Source organism: Ochotona curzoniae, unplaced genomic scaffold, assembly GCF_017591425.1.
Source record: "Ochotona curzoniae isolate NIBS_2020 unplaced genomic scaffold, NIBS_Ocur_1.0 contig_2294, whole genome shotgun sequence".
NCBI classification, from domain to species: domain Eukaryota; kingdom Metazoa; phylum Chordata; class Mammalia; order Lagomorpha; family Ochotonidae; genus Ochotona; species Ochotona curzoniae.
This window is the reverse complement of record NW_024465405.1, coordinates 5,590,053-5,602,820: the sequence shown is the minus strand read 5'-3', so window position 1 is coordinate 5,602,820 and position 12,768 is coordinate 5,590,053. Positions and strand designations below refer to the sequence as shown.

Below are 12,768 nucleotides of genomic sequence, written 5' to 3'. Positions count from 1 at the left end.
GGGCAGCGGCCTCTGCAGCACGGGCGGCCCTCGGGGCAGCGGCCTCTGCAGCACCGGCGACCCTCGGGGCAGCGGCCTCAGCACCGGCGGCCCTCGGGGCAGCGGCCTCTGCAGCACCGGCGGCCCTCGGGGCAGCGGCCTCTGCAGCACCGGCGACCCTCGGGGCAGCGGCCTCTGCAGCACCGGCGACCCTCGGGGCAGCGGCCTCAGCACCGGCGACCCTCGGGGCAGCGGCCTCTGCAGCACCGGCGGCCCTGCGGCCTCACGATCGGTCACCGCAGCCGCCCCAGGCCGGCTCCCGGGAGGCCGCGTTCCCGCCGCGGGGCAGGGCGAGGCCCGGCGCGCCTGCGCACTCGCTCTCGGGCGGCCCCTACCTCTCCGGGCCCACGCTGCACCACGTGACCGCCTGCCAATAGCCAAGATGGAGGCTCCGGCGAGGCCCGGCCGGCTCTCCGCCTCAGCCTGCGCCCCCGTTGTAACCGTCCCGCGCGACTTAGGTGCGTGGGCAGGCGGTGCCTACGGCCGGCAGCTCCGCGAGCTGCCGGGAAGCACTGGCCGCGGCCGGACCGTGTTGACCACCGATGCCCACCTCCACTCGCTGCGTTTTCTCCGCCAGGCGCCCAGCGGCTGGCGCCTGAAGCGTCCTCTGGTTCCCTCGCACCCCTCCTCCTGGAATTGATAGCTCCGTGAGCCAATGGGCGCCTCGGACGGAGTTCACGGAGGCGGGCGAAGGCGGAGCATTCCTGTCGCTCACGGGCCGTCCGGCTCGGCGATTGGGCCGCCGCGGGGGCGAGGGGCGGGAGCAGACGGGGGGCGGGGGGCGGGCGCGCAGAGGCGGGGCCGAGCCGTAATTGACGCGCTCTTCATTAGAAAGCGGGCGGGAGGGCGGGGCCGGGGAGGGGAGGTGACGCAAGGCGGCAGCGGCCAATGGCGCGCGAGCCGCCGGCCCGGGAGGCGGGGCCGTGGCGGCAGACGGGCGTCGTGAGCGGCCAATCGCGGCCCGGCTGGGCGCCGGCGGCGGGGGGGGGGCGGAGGAGAAGCATCATGGTTCAACGTGGGTCAATTTTTTGTGAATGAGGAGGGGAGGTTGTGGGGCCGCCGCCGCGGAGCACCGTCCCCGCCGCCGCCCGAGCCCGCGCGCCCGCCCGCGCCGCCGCCCGAGCCGCTCCCCGCGGGGCCGCCGCCGCCCGAGCCCGGAGCCCGCGCCCGCCCGCCGGCGGGTGGCGGCGCAGGCTGAGGAGATGCGGCTCGGGGCGCCCGAGCAGGGCTGAGCGCGGCCCGCCGCCCGCCGCCGCCGCCGCCGCGGTAAGCGCTCCGGGCCCGGCGCCGCGCCATTGTCCGCCGGCCGGCCGCCCCCGCCCCTCGGCCCGCCCAGGCCGCGCGGCCCGGCAGGTGGACGCCGCGCCGGGCCCGCGCCTTCTGGACGCTTCGAGAAGGCGCGGGGGGCCGCGGGGCCGGGCCGGGCCGCGCGGGGGGCCGGCGCCCGCCGCCCCGACAGGTGGGCGCGGAGGCCGGAGGGCGCGGGCGCCCGGGCGGGGCCGTTTATGTAACTTTGTCCGATGCTGTGAGTTTGCAGGACCGCGTCCCCGTCCCCGCGGCGGGGTCGGCCCGGGGGGTGCGGGGTCCCCCGCGGGGAGGGCGCCGGGAGCGGGGGGCTGCCCAGGCCGCGCCGGGCCCGGGGGCCGGGACGGAGGAGGAGGTGTTTACAGCGAGCGCGGGGTTCTCCGACACGGCTGTGGCCGGCGACGGCGCGGCGCGGTCGGAGGGGCCGGGGTGGGACCCCTGGTGCTGCTCGCCTGCACATCAGAAGTGTGCAATCACTTGCAGCGGTTGGTAGCCGTGTTTTCTTTATTGCATGCTGTAAATTGACCTGCTGTGACACAATTCTCAAATAAAGCGTGGCAGAAATTAAACTTCAGTTATTTTTAAGAACTAATGACTTTCTTAACTAAATCCTAATTGCATGGCTGCGGAGACCTCTAATTGCTTGCTGTGAGCCGCTGGCTCGCTCGCGTGCGTGCGGGGAGGAACGGGCCTGCGGAGTGCCTTTGGCGTTTGTGTTTGCGCCCAGGCACCAGCTAAGCATTGAAGGCCTTGGTGGTGGTGGTGGTGGTGGAGGCGGGGCGCGGCAGCTGAGGCTGGGGAGCCCCCTCCCCTCGGTGGGTCTTGGGGAACCTGCGGGGAGCCCTTTGACCCGGTTTCACTTTTTCTTTTGTAATGCGATCGCGGTCGCCTGGAGTCTTAATTGCTTGTGATCATACGTTGCATTATTTTAGGGACGGCCAATCCAAGCTGTTGTGTGTGTGTGTGTGTGGGGGGGGTGGGAGCTGGGAACCCAGCCTGGGAAGCTGGTGGGTGGAGGTTAGGAGGGAGAGGCAGGGAGAGGAGGGAGGTTGTATTCAGAAAACTCAGGGGCTTGTACACAAATATACGCTACTGCAGTTACAACAAAAGTTATTGCAGTATTCCCCAGTCGCTATGGCAACACAATTACTCTTATAATTGGAAATGCAAAATGCCACCCAGTTTGAAGTTTCATCAGATCGGAGTTTTGGATATCAAAAAATAGGAGAGATGGGATTTATTTTTTTCTCTGATGTCTGCTCAGTGACCTGTTTCGGAGGCGGTTCTGACTTTGCCAGGTGCCCCGTTCCCTGGGACTGCGGCGCCTGTCCCCAGAACTCTGGTGTGTGTGGGAGAGAAGTCTTTTCTTGCTTTGAAAACACACCTCCCAACACATTGTAAGACTACAGCAGCTCTTTGCGTTGTAGGCTGTTCCTGAAGGATCCACTGCCTCTCCAGGGGAGTGGCCAGCGGGCCTCTGGGGCACGGCCCTGTGTGGAGTTGCAAGGGGCAGGGCGCCGTGGACCCCTCCGAGGCCTGCAGGCCCTGGGGCCAGGCATGGCAGGGGCTAAGCTGGAGGCCTGGGGTGTGCGTTTGCAAGGATGTGTGTGGATGGCAAGGCCTGAACACTGGGAGTAGGAGGGATGTGCAGGCCTGGCACCCTGGCTGGGTGCAGCTCCGGGGGGTGCAGAGGGGCAGTCTGGACCCTGAGTGGTTGGAAGCCAGCTCTGTCCTGTGCACCTCACTGTTTACCAGGCGCCTCAGAGTGCTGGAAGTTTCCACACATCGCAGGGTGGCTGCAGTTTAATTTTGTTATAACTCTTTCCTTTAACTACTGCATATTTATGCCCCGTAATCGACTTCCATTCTCCAGCCCTATTGTGAGGTTTCAGTGCAGCGTGAATGGCTTTGAATTCCCAGCCTTTGATGTTGGGGGCGGCGGCAACGGGAAAGGCGACTTTGTGCCGTCCTAATTGCGGAGCCCAAGCGGCATTTCATCACTCCTGGCGAACTGTCCCTGCTCGCTCGCGCTCTATTGAAAGCGCCTGGGCCCTGGTGCAGGGTGCTGGGGTGCAGCCGCGACAAGGGAGATTGCTGCGGGGCGCGCACGGTGGGGGCTATGGGATGGGCAGCGAGCTGTGCCCAGTTTGGATCTGTGACCCAGGATCCCTGACTCCCTTTCCAGCCTGCACCCCTGGTGGGGGGCCAGAGACATGGGCTTGGGAGGGGTTTTGTGTTCCTCTCCCTGTGTTTTTGGTCTTGACCTCAGGGAAGGAATTGCAGGCCTGGGGTGTGAGGTAGGTGTAGGACTGCGCTGCTTCAGATCCGACCTGTGGTGTCAGGGGGCTGGGACCCTGTGCCCTCCTCACAGGGGCAGCTTTCTGCCCGTGCCTGCCAAGGGGCATCCACGCTGTTCACAGGCTGTGTGCGCCCTCCTTAATGCCATATGACTACTCAAGGGGAGGGTGCGGGCACTATAATGCCTGGTCCGCACTGGCCCCTTGTAGGGGGGGTGCAGGTGCACTGTCACCCCAGGCCTGGCAGGGCTCTTGGGGCCCCAGTCTTGCGTTGGCTGTGTGGGGCTCTGGCAGCAGACACATCTCTACCTGTGGAACCCAGGGGGAGGTAGGAAGGATTTCTGCTACCTGGATGGTGTCAGGGGCCAAAGGTGGATGTTCTCAACTTGCTGTGGGTCTGATGTGGTTTTGAAGTTGAAACTTGTGGGGAAGAGCAGGTGCCTACTGTCAGACGCTGTACTCAGCTGTTGTGTCCAGGGGATGTCACAGCTGGTAGACACTGCGTCATGGGGTCCAGTGTTGGCTGTCACACTGCACTTTCACAGGGTTGGTTGGTGTGGTGTGGCTGTCCCTGTGTGTCCCACAGGGTTGGTGTGGTGTGGCTGTCCCTGTGTGTCTCACGGGGTTGGTGTGGTGTGGTGTGGTGTGGCTGTCCCTGTGTGTCCTAGCGCACTGTCATGGGGTTGGTTGGTGTGGTATAGCTCTCCTTCGATGTTGCAGTGGCAGTGTTTGTCACATAGTCTTGAAATTGTTGTGGTCCTCATGGTCCACGTGTGGTGGTGTGACCTGGAAGTGGCAAGTTGGTTGTGGCGGCCTGTGGATGCCATAACCACTCCATTGAGGTCAGCTTCGTTGTACTGCTTCGTTTGTGGCTTACCTGGCAGGCCCTCCCTGGAAGGCAGAATGTGTTTGAAAAACTAGCTGTGCTTGTTGGTTCTTTTCCTGGAGCAGGCTAGAAAGCTCCTGTGATAATCGTGGCAGATTTAGCAGTTTAAGAATTAAAAGGAAATCTCTGCAGAATGCTCCATTAGCATGGTTATGAAGTGATGAACGAGAAAAAGTACAGGCTGTGTCACGTGAGGCTGAGGTCCATATGTGAGGGGCTCTCAGAGCCAGCAGAGCATGGGAACGTACCCAAGCGGTGTCACATGTACAGCGAGGGATTATGAATAGCTGGCCAGATTACATGCAAGTTTCACGGTTCATCCATGAGCGTCATGTAGGACATGAGGTTATAACCATCATGTAGGTGGCCATTCCCCTCTCAGAGTTGGCCTGGGAAACGACTGTCAAGAGATGTGCTTATCTCACTCAGGGCTGGTTCACTGCAGCAGTGATGCAGTGTCGGCTGTGCTTGCCTCACCCAGGACTGGTTCACCACAGGAGTGATGCAGTGTTGGCAGTGCTTGTTACATCCAGGCTGGTTCACTGCAGGGGTGATGCAGTGTTGGCTGTGCTTGCCTCACTCAGGGCTGGTTCACTGCAGGAGTGATGCAGTGTGGGCTGTGCTTGTTACACCCAGGGCTGGTTCACCACAGGAGTGATGCAGTGTCGGCAGTGCTTGCCTCACCCAGGACTGGTTCACCAAAGGAGTGATGCAGTGTTGGCTTGTTACACCCAGGCTGGTTCACTGCAGGAGTGATGCAGTGTTGGCTGTGCTTGCCTCACCCAGGGCTGGTTCCCAGCAGCAGTGATGCAGTGTCAGCTGTGCTTGTTACACCCAGGGCTGGTTCACTGCAGAAGTGATGCAGTGTCGGCTTGTTACACCCAGGCGGGTTCACTGCAGGAGTGATGCAGTGTTGGCAGTGCTTGTTACACCCAGGGCTGGTTCACTGCAGGAGTGATGCAGTGTTGGCAGTGCTTGCCTCACCCCGGGCTGGTTCGCTGCAGGAGTGATGCAGTGTCAGCAGTGCTTGTTCCACCCAGGCTGGTTCACCACAGCAGTGATGCAGTGTCAGCAGTGCTTGCCTCACCCAGGGCTGGTTCACTGCAGAAGTGATGCAGTGTTGGCAGTGCTTGCCTCACCCAGGGCTGGTTCACCACAGGAGTGATGCAGTGTCAGCTGTGCTTGTTACACCCAGGGTTGGTTCACCACAGGAGTGATGCAGTGTCGGCAGTGCTTGCCTCACCCAGGGCTGGTTCACCACAGGAGTGATGCAGTGTCAGCTGTGCTTGTTACACCCAGGGTTGGTTCACCACAGGAGTGATGCAGTGTCGGCAGTGCTTGCCTCACCCAGGGTTGGTTCACCACAGGAGTGATGCAGTGTCGGCAGTGCTTGCCTCACCCAGGGTTGGTTCACCACAGGAGTGATGCAGTGTCGGCAGTGCTTGTTACACCCAGGGCTGGTTCACTGCAGGAGTGATGCTGTGTCAGCTGTGCTTGCCTCACCCAGGGCTGGTTCACCACAGGAGTGATGCAGTGTCGGCAGTGCTTGTTACACCCAGGGCTGGTTCACTGCAGGAGTGATGCTGTGTCAGCTGTGCTTGCCTCACCCAGGGCTGGTTCACTGCAGGAGTGATGCAGTGTCGGCAGTGCTTGTTACACCCAGGGTTGGTTCACTGTAGGAGTGATGCAGTGTTGGCTGTGCTTGCCTCACCCAGGCTGGTTCACTGCAGGAGTGATGCAGTGTTGGCAGTGCTTGTTACACCCAGGGCTGGTTCACTGCAGAAGTGATGCAGTGTTGGCAGTGCTTGTTACACCCAGGGTTGGTTCACCACAGGAGTGATGCAGTGTCGGCTGTGCTTGTTACACCCAAGGCTGGTTCACTGCAGCAGTGATGCAGTGTCAGCTGTGTTTGGTTTGCTTTGCCCTCCAGAAACATTTGTGTATGTTATCTGGCGTGTAAAGATGTATTTGCTGCAGGCCACATGGTAAAATCTGCCTAAATGCTTTCAAGAGAAGTTTAATGTGTAGCTTTTGAGACTGATCATCCATGTGCTGGCTTACTCAGCAAATGGCCACGATGGCCAACACTGGGCTTGGAGGGAGCCGGCAGCTTTATCTAGGTCCCCCCCAGTACTTAGTGACCCAAGTTCTTATCATATCTGTGATTTCTTGGGTACAGTAGTTGGGAGCTTGATGGGAAGTGGAGCAGCTGCAGTTTGAACGGGTGCCCATATCAGATGTGAGCATTGCCAAAACGCTGGTTCCTCAGATTTCAAGTGACCAATTCTCTTTGTCCCAGCAATTCTGCATTTTGCAATTTCTTCTCCTCCTCTCTTCTTCTTTGTTAAGATTTATGTATTTACTTATTTGAAGGCAGAGGTATGTCTTCATGTGTCTGTTTACTCCCCAGATGGCTGCCGCAGCCAGGGCCGGGCCAGGTGAAGCTGCGACAGCCAGGGCCGGGCCAGGTGAAGCTGCGACAGCCAGGGCCGGGCCAGGTGAAGCTGCAGCAGCCAGGGCCGGGCCAGGTGAAGCCTGGAACAGGAGCTCCATCTGGCTCTCTGTGTGGGGGATAGGGACTCCCGTGCTATAGCCATATTCTGTTGTCTCCCTGCTGGATTGGAAGTGTGCAGCTGCATCTCACACTGGCACTGCTGTGGTGTGGCTTCACCCACAGTTCCACTACGCCTGTCCTCAGGAAGGCATGAAGAGTATACACTGGTGTCCAAATTTGGGTGGGGCTCTCACGGCTGTGTCATCTGTCCACGGGAGGCTGAGCGTGTGTCTGTTTTGTGCAGTGATCCCCACTCAGATAGGCTAAGTGTTTGCTGTATTGTGTGAGGCAGGGGGCACCTGGAGCAGTCCATGGCCGGGGCCGTTGCTTGGATGTCCTTTTTGGCCCTTTGTGGACCGAGGGTGTCGTGTGTGAGAGCTTCGAGTGACCTTGGCATGCGTGGGTGCTGTGCGTGTTTTCCGTAGTAGTGCTGAGGGATATTTCCACTGGAAAGGCGTACTCTTCAGCCTGTTACTTGCACAAGTGAGAGCCCCCGGCCCCGAGAGTGGCCATAGGCACTCAGCACAGGCTAGGGGGCATGAAGAGCTCGAGCCCTTGAGCGGGTTTATTCCACCAGCCCATCCACGCATGTGTATGCTCTTTTGTCTGGGGGGCTCCTGGCCTCAGTTCACAGTTTCTCTGTTTGCCAGGCTTTGCCGCCCACTTGTTTGGCTCCCACTGGCAGTCAGGGCCCTTTCCCAGCCCTTCCCCACCTGCAGTGACGCACTCTTCATCCCCTTGAGACTCGGCTTAGCATCTGCGTCCCTCCCTTCTAACTGAGTCCAACCTGTTGTGACATTCGTCGTTTGTCACTGCTCTTACCAGCAGGGACTCCAGGGTAGTGGCCCCAGGAAGTCCGTGCCAACCTGCGGGCTACTCGGTGCCTCACAGGTGGTGATGAGGGAGCACTCCGGGGCTGAGCAAGTGGCCAGTTCAGAGGTGCAGGTGTTGGCCTGGCCCTGCCTCCTGATTTTGGGGCACATGCCTTCAGGTTGCTGCCCTGTGTGCAGGCAGGAGACACGGGGCGGGGCCTGGTCCCAGGTGGGGTGGTGCCATCAGATAGTGGTTGGTTTCACCTTGTGGGCTGCAGGGGAGGCCTCAGCAGGGCTGTGCTGAGGAACCAGGCAGCTATGTGCGAGCCGCGTGGAGGCCCTGCTGCCTCAGTCTGGTGTTGGAGTGCTGGTCTGTGTAAACTGTGGGCTTTGCTGGTTGGTTGCGTGTGGAGCCTGAGCCAGTGTCAGCTCTGGTGGTCTGAGGGCTGACCCAGTGTTGTGTGGTGTGCATTGGTGCTGGGGCTGGCTTTTCCCTGCAGAGGGCAGCCCTCTGGCTTCAGTGCTGTCATCGTAGAGAGGAGTGGTGGCCAGCAAGCCCGTGGTGTCTGGTGGGGGTGGGAGGGGTCCTTGGGGGGTCCTTGGGGGACCTTGGGGGCCTGCTCCAAAGCATTTCTCATCTGTCCATCATTACGTTCATGTACCCGAGCCCGGGTTGTGAGTTTCCTGGGAGCCGGGACTCAACTCAGTTGAACACATGCTCCGTACTCTGTGCCGTGGCAGGCCCTGAGGCCCCAGCTTGGTCTGTCTGCTGGACAGGTATTGGCAGAGTGGGAGGAGGAGGGCACACACCGACAGGTGCTAGCAGGTGCAGGCAGGTGACTGTGGAGAATGAGTAGGGGTTGGCTGGCTGGGGCTCACATCTGTGAAGGCCTCTTGACCAAGTCATGGGTGTGATCTCCTTGTTACTGGAGGGTTTGCACTTGTCCTGAGTGAGGGGCGGGTCTCTGTGCCTAAGCTGGCCAGGGCAGCACCACTCCCGGTGTCCCTTCAGGGGATCAGTGGCGTGGTCAAGCCCTCCCAGACTGGCACTTGCACAAGCTAAAAGGGAGGGCCTGCTGGTCCATCGCCTTTCTCCTTCAGCCAGTGCTTGCTAAATGTGGTTTACGTCTGGGTCCAGAGCTGCCAGGAGCAGTGACTTGGGACCGATGTTTGCTGGGCACCCATGGAACAAGCAGTCTGGAAAGACCCCAGCTGGCCTGTCTCTGGTGTGGCACTGCGGCTGAGCCTGTGGCTGCTTCTAGGCAGTCCCTGGCTGGTGCTGTGGACTGAGAGGTGTGTGGGTCTGTGTTCATGGGCAAGCATCTGGTCACCTTGTTGGTCCACAGGGAGCTGTGTTTATGGTGGAGCCTGTGAGCATGTGTCCTGGGAGGTGGTCCTACTTGGTGTTTTTTTTTTTAATTTAGAATTATTTATTTTTATTTGCAAGGCAGAGTTTCAGAGAGAGGAGGAGAGATGAAGAGAAAGATCTTACATTTACTGGTTCACTCCCCAAGTGGCCGCAAAGTTGGGAGTTGAGCCGACCTGAAGTCAGGAGCCAGGAACTTCTTCCAGGTCTCCATACAGGTGCAGGGTCCCAAGGCTTTGAGCCATCCTCTTCTGCTGTCCCAGGTCACAAGCAGGGAGCTGGATGGGAAGTGGAGCAGTGGTGTCCAACTGGTGTCCATATGGGATGCTGGTGCTTGCAGACAGAGCATTGGCCTGTTGGGCCGAGTGCCGGCCCCTAGTGCCCTTCTGCATGGACACTGCCTTACAGGCCAGGTCCCTGGGCAGGTCCTGTTGGCTGCTGTTTTGAAGCAGCTTGCTTTTCTGTTACTTAGTTCTCTCCCCGAGTTTGACTTGCAGATTCCCTGCTGTTCCCACCAAGACCCTTGGGACAGTGTGGCTGATTGGTTCTGTCCCCTCTTGGCTGTCTGTGGGGTTGATGCCTTGTGGAGCAGCAGCCAGCTCAACCCTGAGCTGTTGGTACTCTGAGCTGTTGGTACCCCCTGGAGGGGGTGGTTGCCGTGGGTAGCGTGCTGCCAGAGGTGTTGTTGGTGATGGGTTGTGCTTGTGGAGTTCCCCGAGAGCACTGCCCGGCATGGTGCCCGCGGGCTCATGGTGGACAAGGCTGCTTGTGTCACGTGGGCATTGTCTTCTCGGCTCTGGGGTGGTGGAGCACACAGGCTGGGATTTGTGCTCTGCCTCATGCCCTTGCCCCTGTGTGTCTGATGGCAGGCTGAAGGCAGGAGGCAGTGAAGCCCAGAGGTGGCACTGGGCTTTCTTGCTGCAACCTCTGCGTTGCCCACTTGCTGCCCAGTCCTCTCCCAGCTACGGGGCAGGTAGCAATAAGGAGCCATGTTCATTATCTGCAAGGGGTTGTGGGAGGGATTTGTGCGCTTGGGCTTCCTGGGACCCTGAGCCAGCTCTGGACTCCAGAACCGGTGGGGCTGGAAGCAGGCGACTCCCTCCCTGGAGGCCCTGGCCCTCTGGGGGCAAGTTCTCCTCTGTGCCTGTCCTCATGGGGATGTTGCTCACACAGGGCCTGCGAGAGCAGGGCACGTGGGCTGCCTCCGTTGAGCACGGGGGTCTGGTCCTTGGCGGTGGCTGCACTGCTGGCCTGGGTCCTGCTGTCAGCCTGGCTGTGATGTGATTCCTAGCGAGGCAGGTGGCCGGAGTTGTGGACGGTTGGACGACTCCTGCTGGGGGGCTTGCTGATCTTCCAGAAGAGGAGCTGCTGGCCTGAGCGGACGCATGCGACTCATGCCTGTCGGCCCTGCCCCCCATGTGCCGTTCCTGCTATCCGCCAGCAGGGGCCAGGAGGACAGTTGTGGACCTTGTCGGCCTTCCAGGGCCACCGTGTGGCCGGCTGTTTGTGTTCTGGGGACCTGTGAGGTCTGGAAGGCAGTGCGAGACTCGGGGAGACTGCCACGGAAGGCCAGGGCACAGGCCTAGTGGCCTCCGGCAGGTGCAGGGGCAGATGCCAGCTCTCCTGGGGCTGTCAATCAGAGGAGCCTCCATCAGAGGGATGCTGCCTTCTTGGCAGGGCCTGCTCTTCTATTGGCTTGGTGGCTTACTTCTGCTCCTGTCCTGGGTCTGGCATCTTCTGCCCTGAGCCAGCCATGCTCCCAGAGGCGCCAGGTTCATCTGCTCTGGAAGTTTCCTGGAAACCACTGCTGAGGAAGGAAGGGGGAAGGGAACAGGCGCCAGGCCTCCACGTGTGAAGGCCCCTGTGTCATGGCCCTCATGCATTATGGGTTTGTCCTCATCCTTGGCAGTGCCATGGGGCAGGAGAGGAGGTTCAGGGAGACCTACAAGGCAGGCCTGGGCTAGTGTCCTTGGGAGAGGCTGGCCCACTTGACTCCCTGGCGTCTCTACCTCTTTCTGGAACTTGAGGCATCTGTGGTTGAAGGTCGAGGGAGGTGACAGAAGCTCAGGGTGTCCTCAGGCTCCCTGCCTCTACTGGCCCCCTGGCCGGATGCAAATGACCCCAAGCACCCTTTGTAGGTGCTGGTGGGATGGGAGGAGGCTGTGTCTCAGGGTCCTGGGGACACTGCGGTTCCCACTGGTAGGATGGCTGGAGAGGACTGGAGCCCTCCTGGGTCAGGGGAGGCTGGCGGGGGTGGGGTGGTGGGGTGGGGGAACAGTGTCTGTGCAGTTGGGGCCACCAGGATGCCCTGGAGTGCCCTGTTCCCCGGGTCCCCAGGGAGAGTGTGAAGGTGGCCCTGGCTTGGAGCTGTCACTGCGGGGCAGGTGGAGGCTGCAGCTCCCCTGCCTGGGTCTGTGCATCTGCAGAGGACACTAGGGCCTAGTGCGATTGTTGTCAGGGTCACCCAGGGTGGAGGTAGCCCGTCCTGCCAGCGAGCATGCCCAGCACACGGCCTACATGTTCTCTTGGTGGGCTTTGGCCACATGCAGTCTGCCTGCTGGCAGCCTTGCTGGACGCCCCTGCTCCTGTCTGCCCGTGCTGGAAGCCACAGACTGGGCCTGGGGGAGCCATGTTGTCAGGTGTGTGTCCTTTCTGCACGGTCGGAGGCGCAGCTAGGCACAGACCTGGCTTGGGAGTGTGCTCCCGACAGGTAGCGGCCACATACATGTGCGGTGCGTGTGTGTGTGGGCAGAGGCGCAGAGGGGCCTCCCTGGGCAGTGGGCCTTAACTTTTCTGGGAGCCTTGTGTGGTACTGTCCCTGTGGTCCTCACCCGTGTGGCTCTCAACTGTCACACAGGGTCCCTCAGCTGACACACGGGGGTCCCTAGGCTGTCACAGGGGTCCCTCAGCCGTCACACGGGGGTCCCTCAGCCGTCACACGGGGGTTCCTCAGCTGTCACACGGGGGTTCCTCAGCCATCACATGGGGTTTCCTCAGCTGTGACAAGGGGGTTCCTCAGCTGTCACACGGGGGTTCCTCAGCTGTCACACGGGGGTTCCTCAGCTGTCACATGGGGGTTCCTCAGCTGTCACACGGGGGTCCCTAGGCTGTCACAGGGGTTCCTCAGCTGTCACACAGGGTCCCTCAGCTGTCACACGGGGGTTCCTCAGCTGTTATATAGGAGTCCCTAGGCTGTCACACAGGGGTTCCTCAGCCATCACACGGGGGTCCCTCAGCTGTCACACAGGGGTTCCTCAGCTGTCACACGGGGTTCCTCAGCTGTCACACGGGGTCCCTCAGCTGTCACACGAGGGTTCCTCAGCTGTCACACAGGGGTTCCTCAGCCGTCACACGGGGGTCCCTAGGCTGTCACACGGGGGTTCCTTAGCTGTCACACGGGGGTTCCTCAGCCGTCACACATGGGTTCCTCAGACGTCACACAGGGGTTCCTCAGCCATCACACGGGGGTTCCTCAGCCGTCACACGAGGGTTCCTCAGACGTCACACGT

General features: G+C 60.9%; 1 protein-coding gene across 1 annotated transcript in view; it reads left to right on the top strand.

Moving 5' to 3' along the window:
* Positions 1 to 1,229: 1,229 nt before the first annotated feature.
* The window catches only part of HDAC4 (histone deacetylase 4), a 176,717-nt gene continuing 165,178 nt past the window's right edge, over positions 1,230 to 12,768 (top strand). The window contains exon 1 of the mRNA XM_040972372.1: positions 1,230 to 1,305. The gene's annotated coding sequence lies outside the window, so the exon portion shown is untranslated. The remainder of the gene's footprint in view (positions 1,306 to 12,768) is intronic.